Raw genomic sequence first — 23,204 nt, 5'->3', positions numbered from 1 at the left:
GACCGACGCTACTGCTGCCCAGTTCGACTACGGTGTTGACGACCCCTCCTTGCCAGAGCAACCAGGCAAGCCCCCCCCTTGATCACCAGATATCGCCTATTCTACCCTCTACTGCTTGCATTAGATTAGTGTATCATGTTACTGTTTCGATTAATCCTATTCTGTTGCATAGCCTGTCATTGTTGCTACATCTGTTGATACCTTACCTGCAATCCTAAATGCTTAGTATAGGATGCTACTTTACCATTAGTGGCCTTACATTCTTGTCATTCTGCCATGCTATACTATTGGGTTGTGATCACTCGGGAGGTGATCACGGGTATATACTATACATACGTACTATTCAGGTGGTGACTAAAGTCGGGTCGACTCAGTGAGTACCCGCAAGTGATTCCGATGTGGGGGCTGGAAGGACATGTGGCTCCATCCCGGTAGAGGTGGGCCTGGGTTCCCGACGGCCCCGACTGTTACTTTGTGGTGGAGCGACAGGGCAGGTTGAGACCACCTAGGCGAGAGGTGGGCCTGGCCCTGGTCGGCGTCCACGGTTACTTCAAAATAACACGCTTACCGAGATCTTGGTATTTGATCTGAGTCTGGCCACTGGCCTATACGCACTAACCAACTACACGGGAAAGATATGGGCACTCGACATCGTGGTATCAGCCGAAGCCTTCGTGACGTCAGCGACTGAGCGGCAGGCGCCGGGTTGGACTATGTAAAGCAACTTCCTTTGTAATGGAGGTTGCTAGGTCTGCTCACCGGCTGCGTACGCAACGTGCAGGTGTGCAATGGGCGATGGGCCCAGACCCCTGCACGCATAGGATTTAGACCGGCGTGCTGACCTCTCTGTTGTGCCTAGGTGGGGCTGGACGTGTTGATCTTCCGAGGTCGGGCATGACCCAGGAAAGTGTGTCCGGCCAAATGGGATCGAGCATGTTGGGTTATGTGGTGCACCCCTGCAGGGAAGTTTATCTATTTGAATAGCCATGTCCCTCGGTAAAAGGACGACCCAGAGTTGTACCTTGACCTTATGACAACTAGAACCGGATACTTATTAAACACATACAGACAAGTTCCACAGACATCCCGGTGATCGCTTTTCCACAGGGCTACAAGGGGAGGATCGCCGGGTAGGATTATGCTATGCGATGCTACTTAGAGGACTTCAATCTACTCTCTTCTACATTCTGCAAGACGGAGGCTACCAGAAGCGTAGTCTTCGATAGGACTAGCTATCCCCCTCTTATTCTGGCATTCTGCAGTTCAGTCCACCGATATTGCCTCTTTACACATATACCCATGCATATGTAGTGTAGCTCCTTGCTTGCGAGTACTTTGGATGAGTACTCATGGTTGCTTTGCTCCCTCTTTTCTCCGTTTTCCTCTTCTTCTCGGATGTCGCAACCAGAGGTTGGAGCCCAGGATCCAGACGCCACCGTCGGCGACGACTACTACACTGGAGGGGCCTACTACTACGCGCAGGCCGCTGACGACGACCAGGAGTAGTTAGGAGGATCCCAAGCAGGAGGCCTGCGCCTCTTTCGATCTGTATCCCAGTTTGTGCTAGCCATCTTATGGCAACTTGTTTAACTTATGTCTGTACTCAGATATTGTAGCTTCCGCTGACTCGTTTATGTCGAGCACTTGTATTCGAGCACTCGAGCCCCCTGGCTTGTAATATGATGCTTTTATGACTTATTTTATTTTTAGAGTTGTGTTGTGATATCTTCCTGTGAGTCCCTGATCTTGATCGTACACGTTTGCGTGCATGATTAGTGTACGATTGAATTGGGGGCATCACAGCCATGCAACGGATGCACTAGAGCTATAAATATATGAAAGCTCAACAAAAAGAACTAAGTGGGTGTGCATCCAACTCGCTTGCTCACGAAGACCTAGGGCATTTTGAGGAAGCCCATCATTGGAATATACAAGCCAAGTTCTATAATGAAAAATTCCCACTAGTATATGAAAGTGACAACATAGAAGACTCTCTATCATGAAGATCATGGTGCTACTTTGAAGCACAAGTGTGGAAAAAGAGATAGTAGCATTGTCCCTCCTCTCTTTTTCTCTCATTTTATTTTTTCCTTTTCCTTTTTCTTTTCCTTTTTTTCTTTGGCCTTTCTTCTTTTTTTTTTCTTTTTGTCCTTTCTTTTTTTTCTTTTTTTCTTTTTGTAAAGTACGAAGTCTCATCCCGACTTGTGGGGGAATCATAGTCTTCATCATCCTTTCCTCACTGAGACAATGCTCTAATAATGAAGATCATCACACTTTTATGGATTTACAACTCAAGAATTACAACTCAAAGCTAGAACAAGATATGACTCTATATGAATGCCTCCGGCAGTGTACCGGGATATGCAATGAACCAAGAGCGACATGTATGAAAATTATGAAGGTGGCCTCGCCACAAATACGATGTCAACTACATGATCATGCAAAGAGCAATAGGACAATGATGAAACATGTCATAATAAACGGAACGGTGGAAAGTTGCATGACAATATATCTCGGAATGGATATGGAAATGCCATAATAGGTAGGTATGGTGGCTGTTTTGAGGAAGGTAAATAATGGTTTCAATACCGGCGAGAGTTGCGCGGTAATAAGAGAGGCTAGCAAAGTGGAAGGACGAGTGTGCGTATATCCATGGACTCACATTAGTCATAAAGAACTCATATACTTATTGCAAAAGTCTACTTAGCCCTCGAAGCAAAGTACTACTACGCATGCCCCAAGAGGGATAGATTGGTAGGAAAAGACCATCGCTCGTCCCCGACTACCACTCATAAGGAAGACAATCAAAAGAGCACCTCATGCAACAAATTTGTCACACAACTTTTACCATACGTGCATGCTACGGGACTTGCTAACTTCAACAAAAGTATTTATCAATTTCATAATTATCCACTAGCATGACCCTATCATTACTACCTTTATATCTCAAAACAATTATCAAGCAACAAATTGATCATAGCATCCAATTCACTTCCTATGTTAGTTTTTATTATGCCCAACTTGGATGCTCATCATTCTAGGACCAAATTTGTAACCATAGAAAATACCATGCTATTCTAAAAGACTCTCAAAATAATATAAGTGAATCATGAGAGACTAGCAATTTCTTCAAATTAATCCACCACCATGCTCTAAAAGATATAAGTGAAGCACTAGAGCAAAAACTATCAATCTCAAAAGATATAAGTGAAGTACATAGGGTATTCTAGCAAATTCTAATCAAGTGGGCTTCCCCCAAAAGGTGTGTACAGCAAGGATGATTGTGGTAAACTAAAAGGTAAAGACTAATATAATACACGACGTTCCAAGCAAAACACATATCATGTGGCAAATAAAAATATAGCTCCAAGTAAAGTTACCAATGAACGAAGACGAAAGAGGGGATGCCTTCCAGGGGCATCCCCAAGCTTAGGCTTTTGGATATCCTTGAATATCTTGGGGTGCCATGGGCATCCCCAAGCTTAGGCTCTTGCCACTCCTTATTCCATAGTCCATAAAAGCTTTACCCAAAACTTGAAAACTTCACAACACAAAACTCAACAGGAAATTTTATAAGCTCCGTTAGTGAAAGAAAACAAAACCACCACATAAGGTACTGTAATGAACTCATTCTTTATTTGTTTTGGTGTTAAACCTACTGTATTCCAAGTTCTCTATGGTTCATACCCTTACATACTAGCCATAGATGCATCAAAATAAGCAAACAACACACGAAAAACAGAATCTGTCAAAAACAGTACAGTCTGTAGCAATCTGTAACTAACGCAAACTTCTGGAACTCTAAAAATCCTACCACAATAGGAAGTACTGTAAAATTTGTTTATTGATCAGCATCAAAAAGAGTCAGTGAAAAAGCACGTTTCTGTGATTTATTGAATTTTTTCTCGTGACCACAAAGTTTCTGTTTTTCAGCAGAATCAAATCAACTATCATCATAGGTTATCCTATAGGTTCTACTTGGCACAAACACTAATTAAAAGATAAAAACACATATAAACAGAAGGTAGATGCAAAATTTATTACTAAACAGGAACAAAAACAAAAAACACAAAGAAAATTGGGTTGCCTCCCAACTAGCGCTATCGTTTGACGCCCCTAGCTAGGCATAAAAGCGAAGATAGATCTAAGTAGTGCCATCTTTGGCACTCGATTCGTATGTAGCTCGCATGATAGATTCATAAGGTAATTTGAATTTATTTCTTGGAAAGTGCTCCATGCCGTTCTTTAATGGAAATTGGAATCTAATATTCCCTTCCTTCATATCAATAATCGCACCAATCGTTCTAAGGAAAGGTCTACCAAGAATAATAGGGCAAGAAAGATTGCAATCTATATCAAGAACAATAAAATCTATGGGCACAAAATTTCTATTTGCAACAATGAGAACATCATTGATCCTTCCCATTGGCTTTTTAATGGTGGAATCCGCAAGGTGCAAATTTAAAGAGCAATCATCAAGATCATGCAAACCTAGAATATCACATAAAGCTTTCGGAATCGTGGAAACACTAGCACCCAAATCACACAAAGCAAAACACTCATGATATTTAATTCTAATTTTTATAGTAGGTTCCCACTCATCATTAAGTTTTCTAGGTATAGAAACTTCCAAATTAAGTTTTTCTTCAAAAGATTGCATCAAGGCATCAACGATATGTTTAGTAAAAGCTTTATTTTGACTATAAGCATGTGGAGAATTAACAACAGATTGCAACAAGGAAATACAACCTTCTAAAGAACAATTATCATAATAAAATTCCTTGAAATCCGAGATAGTGGGTTCAATGCTATTTTAAATCATGACCTCTCCAATCCCACTTTTACCAAATTTAGCATCAAGATCTAAAAACTCCGAATTTTTGGGACGCCTTCTAGGTAGAGTTGACTCATCTTCAGTCCCATTATTATCAAGATTCATATTGAAAAACAAAGATCTAATAGGAGACGCATCAATAACTTTTAAGATCTTCATCATTATTTTCATGGAAACTAGAGGAACACGCCTTTATAAAGTTATCTTTCTTAGCACACAATCTAGCGGTTCTTTCCTTGCACTCGTCAATGGAAATTCTTATTACTTTGAGAGACTCATTGATATCATGCTTAGGGGAAGAAGATCTAATTTTAAGAGAATCAACATCAAGCGAAAGTCTATCAACGTTCCTAGCCAAATCATCAACTTTGAGCATTTTTTCTTCAAGCGAAGCATTAAAATTCTTTTGAGAAATCATAAATTCTTTCACACTATACTCAAAATCAAAGGGCATATTATTAAAATTACCATAAGAATTATTGTAGGAATTTCCATAATTATTAGAGGAATTACTAGGGAACGGTCTAGAATTAAAGTTTCCTCTGTAAGCATTGTTTCCAAAACTATTCCTACCAACAAAATTCACATCCATAGATTCATTATTATTTTAAATTAAAGTAGACAAAGGCATATCATTGGGATCAATAGGAGTATTTTTAGTAGCAAAAAATTTCATAAGTTCATCTATCTTTCCACTCAAAACATCGATTTCTTCTATAGCATGCACTTTTTTACTAGAAGATCTTTCGGTGTGCCATTGAGAATAATTTTCCATAATATTATCAAGAATTTTTGTATCATCTCCGAACGTGATTTCCATAAACGTGCCTCCCGCGGCCGAATCTAAGAGATTTCTAGAAGGAAAGTTCAAACCAACATAAATTTTTTGTATGATCATCCATAAATTCAAACCATGAGTAGGACAATTGCGAATCATCAAGTTCATTCTTTCCCAAGATTGGGCAACATGCTCATGATCAAGTTGTTTAAAATTCATAATATCGTTCCTAAGAGTGATAACCTTAGCGGGAGGAAAATACTTAGAGATAAAAGCATCTTTGCACTTCTTCCAAGAATCAATACTATTTTTAGGCAAAGACGAAAACCAAACTTTAGCACGATCTCTAAGTGAAAATGGAAATAACTTCAATTTAACAATATCATTATCCGTATATTTCTTCTTTTTCATATCACACAAATCAACAAAGTTGTTTAGATGAGTAGCGGCATCTTCACTAGGAAGGCCGGCAAATTGATCTTTCATAACAAGATTCAGCAAAGCAGTATTGAATTCACAAGACTCAACATCATTAAGAGGAGCAATTGGAGTACTAAGGAAATCATTATTATTGGTATTCGAGAAATCACACAATTTGGTATTATCTTGCACCGTGGCAACAAGTAATCCAACACACAAGCAAACAGAAAAAGGCAAGCGAAAAGAGAGGGAGAGAGATTGGGAAAGAGAGGGCAAATAAAATGGCAAAGGTGAAGTGGGGGAGAGGAAAACGAGAGGCAAATGGCAAATAATGTAAATGCGAGGGAGATGGGTTTGTGATGGGTACTTGGTATGTCTTGACTTGAGCGAAGACCTCCCCGGCAACGGCGCCAGAAATCCTTCTTGCTATGTCTTGAGCTTGCGTTGGTTTTCCTTGAAGAGGAAAGGGTGATGCAGCAATAGTAGCGTAAGTATTTCCCTCAGTTTTTGAGAACTAAGTTATCAATCCAGTAGGAGGCTCCTCAAAAGTCCCACGCACCTACACAAACAAACAAAGAACTCGCAACCAACGCAATAAAGGGGTTGTCAATCCCTTCACGGCCACTTGCGGAAGTGAGATCTAATAGAGATAGTATGATAAGATAAATATATTTTTGGTATTTTATAATATAGATGCAAAAAGTAAAGAAGCAAATAAAAGTAGATTGGAAGTAAATATGATAAGAGATAGACCCGGGGGCCATAGGTTTCACTAGAGGCTTCTCTCGAGATAGCATAAGTATTATGGTGGGTGAACAAATTACTGTCAAGCAATTGATAGAAAAGCGAATAATTATGAGATTATCTAGGCATGTTCATGTATATAGGCATCACGTCCATGACAAGTAGACCGACTCCTGCCTGCATCTACTACTATTACTCCACACATCGACCGACTCCTTCCTGCATCTAGAGTATTAAGTTCACAAAGAACAAAGTAACGCATTAAACAAGATGACATGATGTAGAGGGATAAACTCATGCAATATGATATAAACCCCATCTTTTTATCCTCGATGGCAACAATACAATACGTGCCTTGCAACTCTTTCTGTCACTGGGTAAGGACACCGCAAGATTGAACCCAAAGCTAAGCACTTCTCCCATGGCAATAAAGATCAATCTAGTAGGCCAAACCAAACCGATAATTTGAAGAGACTTGCAAAGATAACTCAATCATACATAAAAGAATTCAGAGGAGATTAAAATATTTCTCATAGATAAACTTGATCATAAACCCACAATTCATTGGATCTCGACAAACACACCGCAAAAAGAGTTTACATCGAATAGATCTCCACAAGAGAGGGGGAGAACATTGTATTGAAATCCAAAAAGAGAGAAGAAGTCATCTAGCTAATAACTTTGGACCCGAAGGTCTGTGGTAAACTACTCACAACTCATCGGAAGGGCTATGGTGTTGATTTAGAAGCCCTCCGTGGTCGATTCCCGCTCCGGCAGAGCACCGACAAAGGCTCCAAGATGGGATCTCGCGGATACAGAAGGTTACAGCGGTGGAAATTGTGTTTCGGTGGCTCCCTGGATGTTTTCGGGGTACGTAGGCTTATATAGGAGAAAGAAGTACGTCGGTGGCCGCCCGAGGGGCCCACGAGACTGGGGGGCGTGCCCTATAGGGGGGGGCTACCCTCTCGTGGTCGCCTCGGCTGCTTCTTGACTTGCACTCCAAGTCCTCTGGATCACGTTCGTTCCAAAAATGACACTCCCAAAGGTTTCATTCCGTTTGGACTCCATTTGATATTCCTTTTCTTCAAAATACTGAAATAGAAAAAAAAACAATACGGGCTAGGCCTCCGGTTAGTAGGTTAGTCCCAAAAATGATAATAATGTGTAAAATAAAGCCCATAAACATCCAAAAGGGGTAATATAATAGCATGGAACAATCAAAAATTATAGATACGTTGGAGACGTATCACCTATCCAACTACACCTACAAAGTCCTTCTAGTTTCATACTTGTTTCAGGTAAATCGAACGCTAAGTGTGCGTAGAGTTGTATCGGTGGTCGATAGAACTTGAGGGAATATTTGTTCTACCTTTAGCTCCTCGTTGGGTTCGACACTCTTACTTATAGAAAGAGGCTACAACTGATCCCCTACACTTGTGGGTTATCAAGACCTTTTTCTGGCGCAGTTGCCGGGGAGTCATAGCGTGGGGTGAATATTCTCGTGTGTGCTTGTTTGCTTTATCACTAAGTAATTTTTATTTGCTGTTCTAAGTTGTTCTCTATCTTTAGTTATGGATATGGAACACGAAATACCAAAAAAATTAGGTGTACTTGCTACTCATGGAGATGGGTAACCTCCTAAAACCCTTGATGCTGGTTATGTAAAAAATATTATGTACTACTTTGATAATCCTGAGAAAACCCCATTCAATTATGTTATGGGAGACACGTTGGATCAACGTGAATACTTTAGGGATTATCGCTAGACACAAAAAGCGAAACTATTATGGGATCAAATTCATATGTTGCATTGGTATGCTCGGGAACTATGCTTGAGATATGATTATACTTGTTGCTCTAGGATGAAGGCTCCACACCTTCCCTTTTCATGCACATTTAATGATGATAAAACCATGGCTTCTTATGCTAATGGTATATATTATTACTATGATGTGGAACAAATAGAAGAATTCATTGCTTTTATGGGTGCTTATGAAATTGAATCTTTGTTTAAAGAGTTTGAAGATTTTGATGATTCAGTTTATAGACCTAAAATTTTTGCTATACTTAAATATTGTTATGAGAATTATGAATTCAATTCTGATATTGATGCATTTATTGAGGAAGTCTCCGCTGTCCAACAAAAGACTAATATTTTGCAGGAGTCTATGGAAGAAGGAATTGATGAAATTGTGAGCTCATTGGATGAAAAAGATGATGAGGAGAGCGAAGAACAAAAGGAGGAAGAGCGGATTAGCTACCCGTGCCCACCTTCTAATGAGAGTAACTCTTCAACTCATACATTGTTTAATTCCCCTTCGTGCTTACCGAAGGATGATTGCTATGATCCCGTTGATTCTCTTGAAATACCCCTTTTTGATGATGCTTGCTATGCTTGTGTCCAAGATGCCAATATGAATTATGCTTATGGAGATGGACTTGCTATAATTCCTTATGTTAAACAAGAAATTGTTGCTATTGCAGCCACGCGTGATAGTCCTATTATCTCTTTGAATTCTCCAAACTACACTATATCAGAGAACTTTGTGCTTATTAAGGATTATATTGATGGGTTGCGTTTTACTACTACACATGATGATTTTGATAGATATCATATGCTTGTGCTTGCTGCTCCTACTTGCAATTATTATGAGAAAGGAACTACATCTCCGCCTCTTTATGTTTCCAACACGATAGAATTGTAAGAAACTGTTTATACTATGCATTGGCCTTTACTTGGTGTGCATGAATTGTTCTTTTATGACATGCCAATGCATAGGAAGAGAGTTAGACTTCGTTGTTGCATGATATATGTTACTTTGTGCTCACTACTAAATTACAAATCATTGTTAATTAAAATTGGCTTTGATATACCTTGGGATCCGGGTGGATTCATTACTTGAGCACTATATGCCTAGCTTAATGGCTTTAAAGAAAGCGCTGCCAGGGAGACAACCCGGAAGTTTTATAGAGTCAGTTATTTCTGTTGAGTGCTTTTATATAGTTTAAAAAAATAAAAATAAAGAGGGGAACCTAAAACTTTTCAAAAAGGAAAGTGAAAGTGAGAAAGACAAGCATTGTTGAAGTGGGAGAGCTCCTTGAACTTTGTTCATGCTCACGGAAGCTTTGTGAATCTTGATTAGAGAAACTTTTCAACAAAAATAATTATACCTTTGTACAATTCCATTGTATTATAAAAATAATGTGCTAAGGTTTGCCTTTAGGATGTTTACAATACTTGTTGGTTTGTACGGTGCAGGACAGAAACTTTGGCTGTAGTGCATGATTTTACATTTTTTACTAGAACGTCAACCGGTTCTGAATCTTTCTGCACTGTCTTTCTGTACAAATTGTTTATTTTTCCTAATTTTGGAAGAATTGTTGGGGTAGTATAGGTATGGTGAATGTTCAGATTTCTACAGACTGTTCTGTTTTTGACAGATTCTGTTTTTGATGCATAGGTTGCTTGTTTTGATGAAAGTATCAATTTATATCAGTGGATTAAGCCATGGAAAAGTTATATTACAGTAGACACAGTGAAAAAACAAAATATGAATTGGTTTGCAATAGTACTTAGAGTAGTGATTTGCTTTATTATACTAACGGATCTTACCGAGTTTTCTGTTGAAGTTTTGTGTGGATGAAGTGTTTGATCCAGGAGGTCTCGATAGGAGGAAAAGGAAGAGAGGAAAGAGCTCAAGCTTGGGGATGCCCAAGGCCCCGGAAGGCATCCCCTCTTTCTTCAACAAGTATCCGTATGTTTTCGGATTCGTTTCGTTCATGCGATATGTGCAAGTCTTGGAGAGTATTTTGCATTTATTTTTTACTTTTATCTTATGCACCATGCTGGTATTAGATAGTCATTGGTTGACTTATAGAATGCTCATTGCACTTCACTTAAATCTTTTGAGTATGGCTTTATATAATGCTTCATGTGCTTCACTTATATCATTTGAAGTTTGGATTGCCTGTTTCTCTTCACATAGAAAACCACCATTTGTAGAATGCTACTTTTGCTTCACTTATATTTGTTAGAGCGTGGGCATATCTTGTGTAGAAAGAACTAAACTCTCTTGCTTCACTTATATATATTTAGAGAGATGACAGGATTGGTCATTCACATGGTTAGTCATAAAATCCTACATAAAACTTGTAGATCACTGAATATGATATGTTTGATTCCATGCAATAGTTTTGCGATATAAAGGTGGTGATATAAGAGTCATGCTAGTGGGTAGTTGTGGATTGTAGAAATACTTGTGTTGAAGTTTTTGATTCCCGTAGCATGCACGTATGGTGAACCGTTATGTAACGAAGTTGGAGCATGAGGTATTTATTGATTGTCTTCCTTATGAGTGGCGGCCGGGGACGAGCGATGGTCTTTTCCTACCAATCTATCCCCCTAGGAGCATGCGCGTAGTACTTTGTTTCGATGGCTAATAAATTTTTGCAATAAGTATGTGAGTTCTTTATGACTGATGTTGAGTCCATGGATTATACGCACTCTCACCCTTCCATCATTGATAGCCTCTTCGGTACCGTGCATTTCCCTTTCTTACCTCGAGAGTTGGTGCAAACTTCGCCGGTGCATCCAAACCCCGTGATACGATACGCTCTATCACACATACACTCTATCATGGCATTTCCATAGCCATTCCGATATATATTGCCATGCAACTTCCATCATCATCATATACATGACCTGAGCATTCACTGTCATATTGCCTTGCATAATTGTAAGATAGCTAGCATGATGTTTTCATGGCTTGTCCGTTTTTTGACGTCATTGCTACGCTAGATCATTGCACATCCCAGTACACCGCCGGAGGCATTCATATGGAGTCATATCTTTGTCGTAGTCTCGAGTTGTAATATTGAGTTGTAAGTAAATAAACTGTGATGATCATCATTATAGAGCATTGCCCCATAAAAAAATGAGAGGCCAAAGAAGCCTAAATAAAAAAAGGGGGCCAAAGAAGCCCGCAAAAAAAGAAAAAAAAGAAAAGGAGCAATGTTACTATCCATTTTACCACACTTGTGCTTCAGAGTAGCACCATGTTCTTCATATAGAGAGTCTCCTATATTTTCACTTTCATATACTAGTGGGAATTTCATTATAGAACTTGGCTTGTATATTCCGACGATGGGCTTCCTCAAATGCCCTAGGTCTTCATGAGCAAGCAAGTTGGATGCACACCCACTTAGTTTTAGTTTGAGCTTTCATACACTTGTAGCTCTTAGTGCATCCGTTGCATGGCAATACCTACTCCTCGCATTGACATCAATTGATGGGCATCTCCATAGCCCGTTGATTAGCCGCGTCGATGTGAGACTTTCTCCCTTTTTGTCTTCTCCACACAACCTCCACCATCATACTCTATTGCGTGAAACTTGAAAAGGTTTGAGAATGTCAAAAGTATGAAACAATTGCTTGGCTTATCATCGGGGTTGTGGATGATTTGAATATTTTGTGTGATGAAGATGGAGCATAGCGAGACTATATGATTTTGTAGGGATAACTTTCTTTGGCCATGTTGTTTTGAAAAGACATGATTGCTTTATTAGTACGCTTGAAGTATTATTGTTCTTATGTCAAATGATAGACTATTGCTTTGAATCACTCGTGTCTTAATATTCATGCCATGATTAGACATATGATCAAGATTATGCTAGGTAGCATTCCACATCAATTTTTTTTATCATTTACCTACTCGAGGACGAGCAGGAATTAAGCTTGGGGATGCTGATACGTATCCGTCGTATCTATAATTTTTCATTGTTCCATGCCAATATTATTCAATACTTTTGGCAACTTTTTATACTATTTTTGGGACTAACATATTGATCAAGTGCCCAGTGCCAGTTCCTGTTTGTTGGATGTTTTTGTTTCACAGAAAACCCATATCAAACAGAGTCCAAACGGAATAAAAATAGACGGAGATTTTTTTTGGAATATTTATGAATTTTGGGAAGAAGAATCAACACGAGACGATGCCCGAGGGGGACACGAGGCAGGGGGCCCATCCCAGGGGGTCAGGCGCGCCCTGGGCCCTCGTGGCCACCCCATAAGGTGGTTGGTTCCCTTCTTTCGCCACAAGAAAGCCAATATCCGGATAGAAATCGTGTCCAAAGGACAACCCAATCGGAGTTACGGATCTCCGGGAATATAAGAAACGATGAAAGGGAAGAATCAGGAACGCAGAAACACAGAGAGAGACAGAGAGACAGAGCCAATCTCGGAGGGGCTCTCGCCCCTCCCACGCCATGGGAGCCAAGGACCATAGGGGAAACCCTTCTCCCATCTAGGGAGGAGGTCAAGGAAGAATAATAAGAAGAAGGGGGGCTCTCTCCCCCTTGCTTCCGGTGGTGCCGGAGCGCTGCCGGGGGCCATCATCATCACCGCGATCTACACCAACAACTTCACCGCCCTCATCACCAACTCTTCCCCCCTCTATGCAGCGGTGTAACCTCTCTTTTAGCCGTTGTAATCTCTACTTAAACATGGTGCTCAACACTATATATTATTTCTCAATGATGTATGGCTATCCTATGATGTTTGAGTAGATCCGTTTTGTCCTATGGGTTAATTGATGATCGTGATTGGTTTGAGTTGCATGTTTTATTATTGGTGTTGTCCTATTGTGCCCTCCGTGTCGCGCAAGCGTGAGGGATTCCTGCTGTAGGGTGTTGCAATATGTTCATGATTCGCTTATAGTGGGTTGCTTGAGTGACAGAAGCATAAACCCGAGTAAGGGGGTTGTGGCGTATGGGATAAAGGGGACTTGATAGTTTAATGCTATGGTTGGGATTTACCTTAATGATCTTTAGTAGTTGCAAATGCTTGCTAGAGTTCCAATCATAAGTGCATATGATCCAAGAAGAGATAGTATGTTAGCTTATGCCTCTCCCTCAAATAAAACTGCAATAGTGATTACCGATATAGTTATCGATTGCCTAGGGACAAATAACTTTCTCGTGACAAAAAGCTCTCTACTAAAACTAACTTAGTTGTGTCTTCATCTAAACATCCCCTGATACGTCTCCAACGTATCTACTTTTCCAAAAACTTTTTCCCTTGTTTTGGACTCTAACTTGCATGATTTGAATGAAACTAACCCGGACTGACGATGTTTTCAGCAGAACTGCTATGATGTTGTTTCATGTGTAGAAAACAAAAGTTCTCGGAATGTCCTAAAAATTCTCGGAGGCACTTTTTGGAAAATATAATAAATACTGGAGAAAGAATCAAGACCAGAGGGACCACACCCTGTCTACGAGGGTGGGGGCACGCCCCCTGTCTCGTGGGCCCCCTGAGGCTCCGCCGACCTCAACTCGAACTCCATATATTCTGTCTCGCAGAGAAAAAAATTAGAGAGAAAGTTTCATCATGTTTTACGATACGAAGCCGCCGCCAAGCCCTAATCTCTCTCGGGAGGGCTGATATGGAGTCCGTTCGGGGCTCCGGAGAGGGGGATTCGTCGCCGTCGTCATCGTCAACCATCCTCCATCACCAATTTCATGATGTTCACCGCCGTGCGTGAGTAATTCCATCGTAGGCTTGCTGGACGGTGATGGGTTGGATGAGATTTACCATGTAATCAAGTTAGTTTTGTTAGGGTTTGATCCCTAGTATCCACTATGTTCTGAGATTGATGTTGCTATGACTTTGCTATGCTTAATGCTTGTCACTAGGGCCCGAGTGCCATGATTTCATATCGGAACCTATTATGTTTTCATGAATATATGTGTGTTCTTGATCCTATCTTGCAAGTCTATAGTCACCTATTATGTGTTATGATCCGACAACCCCGAAGTGACAATAATCGGGATACTTCTCGGTGATGACCGTAGTTTGAGGAGTTCATGTATTCACTATGTGTTAATGATTTGGTCTGGTTCTCCATTAAAAGGAGGCCTTAATATACCTTAGTTTCCGCTAGGACCCCGCTGCCACGGGAGGGTAGGACAAAAGATGTCATGCAAGTTCTTTTCCATAAGCACATATGACTATTTACGAAATACATGCCTACATTACATTGATGAATTGGAGCTAGTTCTGTGTCACCCTATGTTATAGCTAATATATGAGGAATCACATCCGACATAATTATCCATCACTGATCCATTGCCTACGAGCTTTTCACATCTTGTGCTTCGCTTATTTACTTTTTCGTTGCTATTGTTACAATCACTACAAAACCCAAACATTACTTTTGCTACTGGTACCTGTATTATCATATTACTTTGCTACTAAATACTCTGCTGCAGATACTAAGTTATCCAGGTGTGGTTGAATTGACAACTCAACTGCTAATACTCAAGAATATTCTTTGGCTCCCCTTGTGTCGAATCAATAAATTTTGGTTGAATACTCTACCCTCGAAAGCTGTTGCAATCCCCTGCACTTCTGGGCTATCGAGACTAATTTCTGTCGCCGTTGCCGGGGAGCATAGCTCTATTCTCTGAGTCACTTGGGATTTATATCTGTTGATCATTATGAGGAACTTGAAAGACGCTAAAACTACGATTTATCCCTCAACTATGAGGGGAGGTAAGGAACTACCATCTAGCTCTGCACTAGATTCTCCTTCTGTTATGAGTAAGTTTGCAACACTTGAACCTGCTACTGCTATGAACTCTGATATGTCACATGTTATTGATGATGTCACTTCTGCTATGCACGATACTTATGATGAAACTACTTCTATGCATGATACTACTTTGCCATTCGGTGAATTTCTTGATGAACAACTTACTAGGGCTAGAGAGAATGAAATTATTGAAGATACTATTATTGATGATAGTGATGATGAAGGTTCTCCGAATGATTATGAATTGCCTGTTGTTCTTGAGGGTTATGTTATGAATGAAGAAGCTGCTAGAGCTATCTTTGCTTGCAATGATAGATATGATCTTAAGAAATTATTAGCTAAATGGAAGCAGCAGTCTCTTAATGCTAGAATGAAACCTGACCCTGCTTTTGCTACTTCACCTATTTGTGTTACTGATAAGGATTATGAATTCTCTGTTGATCCTGAAATTATTACTTTGGTAGAATCTGATCCTTTTTATGGCCTTGAATCTGAAACTGTTGTGGCACATCTTACCAATTTGAATGATATAGCTACCCCGTTTACTCATGATGATAAATCTCGCTATTATTATATCCTTAAGATATTTCCCTTCTCATTAAAGGGTGATGCTAAGACTTGGTATAAATCTCTTTCTCCTGGTTGTGTGCGTAGTCCCCAGGATATGATTTATTACTTCTCTGCTAAATATTTCCCTGCTCATAAGAAACAAGCTGCCTTGCGGGAAATATATAACTTTGTGCAAATCAAAGAAGAGAGTCTCCCACAAGCTTGGGGGAGGCTTCTCCGATTACTTAATGCTTTGCCTGATCATCCTCTTAAGAAAAATGAAATACTTGATATCTTTTATAATGGACTAACCGATGCTTCCAAGCACTACTTGGATAGTTGTGCTGGTTGTGTTTTCAGGGAAAGAACAGTCGACGAAGCTGAATTACTATTGAATAATATGTTGACTAATGAAAATAATTGGACTCTTTCTGAGCCAATTCCTGAGGCAATTCCTGAACCAATTGAGCCAACCCCTGAACCTATTCCTAAACCCACTCTGAAGAAGAGAGGTGTTTTATTTCTCAGTCCTGAAGATATGCAAGAGGCAAAGAAATCAATGAAAGAAAAAGGTATTAAAGCTGAAGATGTTAAGAATTTACCACCTATTGAGAAATGCATGGTCTTAATATACCGCTTGTTGAAGAAATTGTCTTGATAACCCGACATAGGTAGTAAAGGTAAATTCTCTCTATAGATATGATAAAGTTGAAATCCCCTCTACTAAGTTTCATAGCCCGTGCTTAGATGAATTTGATGACTTTATGGCTAGACAAGAAAATTTTAACGCTTATGTTGGTAGAGTTAAAGAATAATGCTTTCGAGATAGGACGTGTGAGCGATAATATGGCTAGAGTTAAAGGTGAACTTAAACTCATTAGCAAATATGCTTCTATGGTTGCTACTCAAGCTGAGCAAGTACTTAAAGCTCAGAATGATTTTCTTGATGAATTAAATAATAAAAATGACTTTGCTGTTAGAGTGGCTACTAGAACTGGTAGAATGACTCAGGAACCTTTGTATCCTAAAGGCCACCCTAAGAGAATCGACCAAGATTCTCAGAGAAATAATTTAGAAGCACCTAGTTCTTCTAAAAAGAAGAAAAAGAAAAACGATAGGACTTTGCATTTCTAGTGAACCTGCTGTAGACACACATGAGAATCCTAATGATATTTCTATTTCTGATGCTGAAACACAATCAGGTGATGAACATGAACCTAGTGATAATGTTAATGATAATGTTCATGTTGATGCTCAACCTAGAAAAAACAATGATGTAGAAATTGAACCTACTATTGATCTTGATAACCCACAATCCAAGAATTAATGTTATGATAAGAGAGATTTTGTTGCTAGGAAGCACGGTAGAGAAAGAGAACCATGGGTTCAGAAACCCATGCCCTTTCCTCCTAAACCATCCAAGACAAAGGATGATGAGGATTTTGAGCGCTTTGCTGAAATGATTAGACCTATTTTCTTACGTATGCGCTTAACTGATATGCTTAAAGTAAACCCTTATGCTAAATATATGAATGATATCATTACAAATAAAAGAAAGATACCGGAAGCTGAAATTTCCACCATGCTTGCTAATTACACTTTTAAGGGTGGAATACCAAAGAAACTTGGAGATCCGGGGGTACCGGCTATACCATGCTCCATTAAAAGAAACTATGTTAGAATTGCTTTATGTGATCTTGGAGCCGGTGCTAGTGTTATGCCTCTGTCTTTATATCGTAGACTTGAATTGAATAAGTTGACACCTACTGAACTATCTTTGCAAATGGCTGATAAATCAACTCCCATACCTGCCAGTATTTGTGAGGATGTGCCTGTTGTGGTTGCAAATGTCACTATCTTAACGGACTTTGTTATTCCTGATATTCCCGAGGACGATAGTATGTCGATTATCCTTGGTAGACCTTTTTTGAATACTGCAGGGGCTGTTATTGATTGCAATAAAGGCAATGTCACTTTTCATGTTAATGGTAATGAGCATACGGTACACTTTCCGAGGAAACAATCTCAAGTTCATAGCATCAATTCTATTGGAAAAGTTCCAACTATTATTATTGGAGGTTTTGAATTTCCTCTCCCTACTGTCGAGAAAAAGTATGAATTCTTATTGTTGGGGATTTTCATATCCCCGTTGAGGTAACTTAGTGTTATTCAAAATTTCTCCGGTTCCGTGTTATTCGGAATGAGTTTGTTAACAAGATTTGATCAAACTTGTTAGTGGATTCATTTTGATGATCATGAGATGGATGAAACTAGAAGGCACAACTTTTTGTACCCTCTTTTTACTTTCTGTTATTTAGAATAAATAAAGAAAAAAATAATATTATCCGTCTATTTTCTGAATTATCCTTGCAATAAAAAAATATCCCGAAAATAGAAGTGCTCCAAATGCCCTGCAAATTTAGTATGATTTTTTATGGAATATTTGAGGATTTTAGGCAGTGAAATCACTACAGGAGGGGCAAGCACGAGGCCACGGGAGTAGAGGGCGCGCCGACACCCCCTGGGCGCGCCCCCTGTCTCGTGGGCCCCTAGTGGCCCCCCTCCACTTATGCCAGCACCCACACACTCCATCTTCTTTCCAAAAAAAATCATCATCCAGCTCAAGCACGAGTTCTAGCTCGTTTTGCTGCGATTTTTGATCTCCTTGCTTAAAGCTTCATTCACAAAACTGCTTTGGGAGATTGTTGTTTGGTATGTGACTCCTCCATTGGTCCAATTAGTTTTTGTTCTAGTGCTTTATTCATTGCAAATTCTTGCTGCATAGGAGACCATGTTCTTGAGCTTGCATGTTAAATTTATGAGGTCCCAAGTAATTCCAATGCATGATATAGGCTCTAGGCACTTGTAGGAGTAGTTTCTACTAATCTTGTTTAGTTTTATTCACTTTTTATTTTTAAGTTACTAAAATTTTAGGATTTTTTCAGAAAAAGAATTATGTCTAGGAGATTGTACCAAGGTGGTTCCTCGGTAAAGAAAGGACCCAGGATTGCTATGCGTGAGCAAGATGTTGAATTACCGACGGACGCGGATGTATGAGCTTGTGAGTGGCCATCCGATGATTTTATGGTCGAAGCAGGCTTTAAGGAGGAATTTGACGCATATGTGCGTAATGCTGAGCTGGATAACTTCTTACAAGATAAGTGTCCTCAGTACTATCAATTGACTGATTCCTTTATGCGGAGGTTTAATTATAACTGTACGCGTAATTCTCCTAGTGTCCTATTTGATATTTATGATACATCTTACACCATTGACTTAGAGGATTTTACAACTGCTTGCAAACTTCCGCAGTGGGGTAATATTAATGATCCCCATAAATCTGAATTTAGAGATTTCCTTGCTAGTATTACTGTGGGAGAATCCAGGGACATAACACAAGCTACCATAGGGAGCATTCATTTTCCTGCTATACATTATTTTGCTCTCTTCATTGGTATATGCACTAACGGTAAAGATGAAGCATGTCGTATGTGTGTCCCTGATCTTTGTGTCCTCAAGAGTGCTTTGTTAGGTTATAAATGTTATAAGTTGGGGGCAATAGTTGCACGTAGGTTGCAGAATAATGGTAGAGCTGGAGATTTATTTGGAGGAATTTATGCAACCCGTGTGGCTAATTATCTTGGTATAGCCCCACGAGAGGGGGATATGATGATACCTCCTGCTTATTTAGATTATGACGCTATGGTCAATCATCATTTTCTTAATAGCAGACGCAACGTCGTCCATGTTACTCTTCCTACTCCTCTCCTTTTTGATTATCAAGCAAAAGGAAGATATGTTGTTACCAGGGAGGAAGCAGATGAATACAAAGGGAGAGCGGAGGCAGCTCGCCAACATGCCACAGCTCAGGAGGCGGTTGCTGCTGCATCTCAGTACGACCCCAGCTACAACTATGGATATCAGCCAGGCAGTCCGTGGTATTAGACCAACTTAGGCCAAAAGCCTAAGCTTGGGGGAGTACGTATTTCTCATCGACTTTACATTCATATTCACACACTAGTCGTCGGTGCTCATACTCTTTCATTGTATTATCAATGCTAGTTTAAATTTCTTTTTCTAGTTTTCTTCTTGTGTGTTCGATAAACCTTAAGAAAAACCAAAAAAATTAGTTAGTTTAATTTCCATGCTTGTAGTAGAATTAAAATGAAAACCCAAAAAGATTTCTCGTTCTTCTTATTACTTGTTGGGAGCTTTCCCGTGTAAATAGTTTTATTTTCTTTTCTTTTCTTTGGGGGTCGAGAGTAGAAGACCATATTGAAAATGCTTAGTGGTTCTCACATGCATGATTGTTTATTTAACTTAGAGCCTTACCCCGTCTTTTCTTTTGAGTTGAATGCTTGCAGATTCCAGCTTAGTCCAATGCACGTGCACTATTATTATTATACACATCGTTCGGTTGTGCAAATGAAAGGGAATAATGACGATATATGATGGACTTATTGAGATGAGAAAAGCTGGTATGAACTCGACCTCTCTTGTTTTTGTAAATATGATGAGTTCATCGTTTCTGATTCAGCTTATTATGAAGTAAACATATTTGCAATGACATTTAGAGATTATAGTTGCTTGTGCCATGCTAGATTAGCTATGAGTTATAATGGTTTACCTTGTGTGCCAACATGTTGTTAGAATGATTATGATGTGGTATGATGGGATGGTATCCTCCTTTGAATGAATTGAGTGACTCGACTTGGCACATGTTCAGGCATGTAATTGAAACAAATCAACATAGCCTTCATGATATTTATGTTCATGGTGGATTATATCCTACTCATGCTTGTACTCGGTGCGAATTAATTTTAATGCATGTTTATGACTGTTGTCGCTCTCTTAGTTGGTCGCTTTCCAGTCTTTTGCTAGCATTCACCTGTACTAAGCGCGAATACTGCTTGTGCATCCAAACTCCTTAAACCCCAAAGTTGTTCCATATGAGTCCACCATACCTACCTATATGCGGTATCTACCTGCCGTTCCAAGTAAATTTGTATGTGCCAAACTCCAAACCTTCAAATGAAATTCTGTTTTGTATGCTCGAGCAGCTCATGTTTCAACTAGGGCTGCCTATATCTTCCATGCTAGGTGGGTTATTCTCAAGAGGAGTGGACTCCGCTCCTCATTCACGAGAAAGGGCCGGTAACCGGGATGCCCAGTCCCATGATCCAAAAAGATCAAAGCAAATCAATATAATTAAACAAAACTCCTCGAGGGCTGTTGTTAGTTGGAGGCACTCATTGTTTCGAGCAAGCCATGGATTGATTCTTGTTGGTGGTTGGGGGAGTATAAACCTTTACCATTCTGTTTGGGAACTGCCTATAATGCATGTAGTATGGAAGATACAACCATCTCATAGTTGTTGCGTTGACAGCAAAAGTATGCCGCTCAAAATGTTATTCAATCTCTATTTTAAAATCAAGCTCTGGCACCTCTACAAATCCCTGCTTCCCTCTGCGAAGGGCCTATCTATTTACTTTTATGTTGAGTCATCACCTTCTTATTAAAAAGCACCCGCTGGAGAGCACCGCTGTCATTTGCATGCATTACTATTAGTTTATATTGGGTATGACTTGACTGGATCTCTTTTACCATGAATAACAATGTTTAGTCAGTCCTTGATCTTTAAAGGTGCTCTGCATTTATGTTTTGCGGTCTCAGAAAGGGCTAGCGAGATACCATTTTGTTATATCATGTTATGATTGTTTTGAGAAAGTGTTGTCACCCGAGTTTTATTATTATGGCTCGCTAGTTGATTATGCTATTGATATGAGCAATAGTGAGACCTGGGTGTTATTGTGAGTATGGTTAGTTCATAATATTGCTGAAACCTGAATGCTGGCTTTGCATGTTTACAACAACAAGATAAACAGAGTTTGTAAAAGTTTTTCTTTTTCACTTTCAGTTTATCAACTGAATTGCTTGAGGACAAGCAAAGGTTTAAGCTTGGGGGAGTTGATACGTCTCCAATGTACCTACTTTTCCAAACACTTTTTCCCTTGTTTTGGACTCTAACTTGCATGATTTGAATGAAACTAACCCGGACTGACGCTGTTTTCAGCAGAACTGCTTGATGTTGTTTCATGTGTAGAAAACAAAAGTTCTCGGAATGTCCTGAAAATCCTTGGAGGCACTTTTTGGAAAATATAATAAATACTGGAGAAAGAATCAAGACCAGGGGGGCACACCCTGTCCACGAGGGTGGGGGCGCGCCCTTCCCCCTGGGCGCGCCCCCTGTCTCGTGGGCCCCCTGAGGCTCCGCCGACCTCAACTCCAACTCCCTATATTCCGTCTCACGGAGAAAAAAATCAGAGAGAAAGTTTCATCGCGTTTTATGATACGGAGCCACCGCCAAGCCCTAATCTCTCTCGGGAGGGCTGATCTGGAGTTCGTTCGGGGCTCCAGAGAGGGGGATTCGTCGCCGTCGTCATCATCAACCATCCTCCATCACCAATTTCGTGATGCTCACCGCCGTGCGTGAGTAAATCCATCGTAGGCTTGCTGGACGGTGATGGGTTGGATGAGATTTACCATGTAATCAAGTTAGTTTTGTTAGGGTTTGATCCCTAGTATCCACTATGTTCTGAGATTGATGTTGCTATGACTTTGCTATGCTTAATGCTTGTCACTAGGGACCGAGTGCCATGATTTCAGATCTGAACCTATTATGTTTTCATGAATATGTGTGTGTTCTTGATCCTATCTTGCAAGTCTATAGTCACCTATTATGTGTTATGATCCGACAACCCCGAATTGACAATAATCGGGATACTTCTCGGTGATGACCGTAGTTTGAGGAGTTCATGTATTCACTATGTGTTAATGCCTTGGTCCGGTTCTCTATTAAAAGGAGGCCTTAATATCCCTTAGTTTCCGCTAGGACCCCGCTGCCACAGGAGTGTAGGACAAAAGATGCCATGCAAGTTCTTTTCCATAAGCACGTATGACTATTTACGAAATACATGCCTACATTGCATTGATGAATTGGAGCTAGTTCTGTGTCACCCTATGTTATAGCTATTACATGAGGAATCGCATCCGACATAATTATCCATCACTGATCCATTGCCTATGAGCTTTTCACATCTTGTGCTTCGCTTATTTACTTTTGCGTTGCTATTGTTACAATCACTACAAAACCCAAAAACATTACTTTTGCTACCGTTACCTTTATTATCATATTAATTTGCTACTAAATACTCTGTTGTAGATACTAAGTTATCCAGGTGTGGTTGAATTGACAACTCAACTGCTAATACTCAAGAATATTCTTTGG

The sequence above is a fragment of the Triticum dicoccoides genome, chromosome 7B (genome assembly GCF_002162155.2).
Source record: "Triticum dicoccoides isolate Atlit2015 ecotype Zavitan chromosome 7B, WEW_v2.0, whole genome shotgun sequence".
Classification (NCBI taxonomy): domain Eukaryota; kingdom Viridiplantae; phylum Streptophyta; class Magnoliopsida; order Poales; family Poaceae; genus Triticum; species Triticum dicoccoides.
Note: the sequence above shows the minus strand (reverse complement) of the source record.